This window comes from Petaurus breviceps, unplaced genomic scaffold (assembly GCF_028583685.1).
Source record: "Petaurus breviceps papuanus isolate PSGF00001 unplaced genomic scaffold, PetGlider_PUasm1.0 208, whole genome shotgun sequence".
Lineage (NCBI taxonomy): Eukaryota > Metazoa > Chordata > Mammalia > Diprotodontia > Petauridae > Petaurus > Petaurus breviceps.
In genome coordinates this window covers 8,620,917-8,623,962 of record NW_027185852.1, presented here as the reverse complement: position 1 = coordinate 8,623,962, position 3,046 = coordinate 8,620,917, and the positions used below count along the sequence as shown (strand labels likewise).

At 47.2% G+C, this 3,046-nt stretch overlaps 1 protein-coding gene across 2 annotated transcripts in view; it reads right to left on the bottom strand.

Annotated features, from left to right (window-relative positions):
* The window catches only part of SLC35D1 (solute carrier family 35 member D1), a 76,955-nt gene that overhangs the window by 61,641 nt on the left and 12,268 nt on the right, over positions 1-3,046 (bottom strand). The gene's annotated exons all lie outside the window — the stretch shown is intronic.

The window sequence follows — 3,046 nt, the reverse complement described above, 5'->3', positions numbered from 1 at the left end:
TTTTTTTTTTTTTTGTCAACCTCCTGGCATGGTACTTGGTTTACAAAGGGCTCTTAATGAATGCTCATTGAATTATAAGGAAATAAATAGCCCAGACTCTCTCAGTTGGGCTTCTGGGGATCCAGCTGAAGCAATTTCAGACAAGAGCATATACTAACACCTGAAAGGCCTAGAAAAGGTGCCCCAAAAGGAGATGGCAGCTGACCATGCCCATTAAGCCTCCAAGCACCCCCACCACAGGATTACCCCATAAATTACCCAGTTAATTTTGTACATACTCATATATGGATTTGTGGTGTCCCCTTTAAGAATATGAGGTCCCTGAGGGTAGAGATTGTGACTTTCCCCTTCTTTGCATCCTTTCCCCTTCTTTGAGCAGGGCTCAACATGGTGCCTGCTACATATAGTGCTTAATAAATGCTTGTCAGTTAGGACTGTTTGATTATTAGTTAGCCTAAGGCCATGTCCCTGATTAATATGAACTGCCCAGCTGCTATTCCCCTTACCCCAAAACTAAAATTACCGTCGTAAACTGCAGCTACTTTCTGGTCCCAAATACACCATCACAGGAGCCTTGCCATCCTGGGATGGCCATTAAGCCACGTGCAGCCTGGAAACCATGGTTGTGGCCGCACCGGTCACACCGGCTCACAGTCTTTCAGGAGAGGGGACAAATCCTGTGGTTTTGTTGGTAGAAGGAATTCCCTGAATTGACAGCCTTAGGAGCTCCATCAAACAAGGTAAGAAGCTGAGCTAGCTTGGCAATGAGACCCGGTGGGCCACACCCGAGTGGTCTCTGAGCTTCCTACAGCCCTAACATTCTCAGACTCCACAGAGAGAGGAGACGGAGCAATTATCTGAGATGAACCTGAACCCAACACCAGGCATGCTTCAATATGCTTGAGAAGTCCAAGCTAGCAACACCTCTTCATTTATCTGGATCATAGGATCACTCCAGGCCAAGGTTTGAATTTTACAGATAAGTAAACTGAGACCCTGAGAGGGTAAGTGTTTTACCAAAGGTTACATAAGCAGCAAACTGCAGAGGCAGGATTAGAAGCCAGGTCTTCTGCCCTCTAAGCCAGCACTTTCCCAACCACGATATCCGTGCCTGCTGAACTAAAAAGTCACCCTAAAACAGAGCTTCTTAAAGCTTTTTCTGGGGGTGGCTAGGTGGTATAGTGAATAGAGCACCGGCCCTGGAGTCAGGAGGACCTGGCCTCAGACACTTAACACAAAAACTAGCCATGTGCCCTTGGGCAAGTCACTTAACCCCAATTGCCCTCCAAAAAGGAAAAAAAAAAGGGTTTTCTGTCATAGACTCCTTTGGTTACCTGGGGAAGCCTATGGATCCCTTCTCAGAACATTTTTTAAAATTCACATTTGAAGTATTAAAATTGAATTTTAACCTGGGGCTAATGAAAATAAAATCTATGCACAGTCTATCAACTCATTTGGGAGTTCACTGACCCCACATTAAGGACTGGCCCCCTACTTTAAGATTTCTAACAAATGAAATGAGCTAGAAATTCACATATGAATGCTCCAGGTAAGAAGAGTTTATTCCTTTAAGCACTGACATTTTGACCTTAAACAAAGGGTCCTGAATTTTTCTGAATGACCCAGTGGCACCTTCTGATCAAGGATAACTCTACAGAGTTATCAGTTCCAACTGAAGTGAGAAGTGAGAATGACTTTGCCCCTAAACTAAATGTCCCCACTCTGCTGAGATTTCATGAGTCCTTCCACCTGATCTAAAGAGCTGCTAAAGGGCAGGGACAGGATCTTCCCCCAGGTCTTTTTTTTACCTCAATCAATCAGCATTATTAAGCTCCTACTGTGTGCTAGGGGCTATAGTAACTAAGCAGTGGGAATGCAAAAAGGGGCAAAAGGCAGTCCCTGCCCTCAAGGAGCTCTCAATCCAATGAGAGAGATAAGATGTAAGCAAATATATACAAAGCAAGCTACATACAGATTAAATAAGAACTAATTAATGGAGGGGAGACACGAGGTGCCACTGCTTCTATAAAGAACTTGGCATGCACATGCTCTAATTGTCCCAAGCAGTCTCCTCCCTAATGCCCAGCACGCCACTCTCACTCTGCAAAGAACCACAATCCGTATCTTCCCACACCTTCATGCCTATCCTTGGAGTCGGGGACTGCTGGCAGCCCCAAAGGCCTGTGGTCCTGGGGGTCAGGAAGGCCACGAGCGTTCCCTTTGGCCACCTCTCCCTTGCTTCCTCCTCTCAAGACCCCCATGACTTTCACCGGCTCTTCTTTCCACAAAAGGTCTTTCCTTCCTGTGCCCACTCCCACACTGACCCACTTTACCTCAGCTTCCTCATCTGTAAAATGGATACCTTGGGTTAAATCACCCCTGTGGCTGCTTTGAGCTCTGAAATGATAATCTGCCACCTGCCCATTTCTACAGAAACCATGATGTCTGAGCACCTGGATCCACCCGCCAAGCTCCCAATCAAGCTCCTCATTCTCCCTGGAGAGAAGGGCATGTGTGCATGGCAAGGGCAGGTTTGAGCTCAGAGGGCTTGGGTTCAGATTTCCATTCTGCTGCTTGTTTCCCTGGACAAGTCACTTATCCTCAATTTCCTGGTCTGTAACTTGAGGGTAAACCAAGTGGGTGGCTGAGCAGCGCAATGGGTTTTCCTGGAATAAGGAAGACTCAGGTTTGAATCTTGCTGTAGCTGTGTGGTACTAAGCAAATTATTTATTTGGCCTCATTTTCCTCATCTGTAAAATGGGATGATAATAGCAGCTCTCTCACAGTGCTGGTGCAAGGATCAAATGGGATAATAGATGTGAAGTATTTCGCCAAACTTAAAGTGCTATATGAAGGTTAGCTATTAGTCCTGTTACTGAGGAGGAAGGGGAGGAGGGAGGGGGAGGTAAGAAGGGGGAGGAGGGAGAGGGGGGGGGGGGGGAGGGGGGGAGGGAAGGGGGGGGGGGAGGGGGGGAGGAAGGGGAGGGGGAGGGGGAGGAGAGGAAGTGAAGAAGGGGGAAGGAGAGGAAAAGGAGAAGGGGAGGAG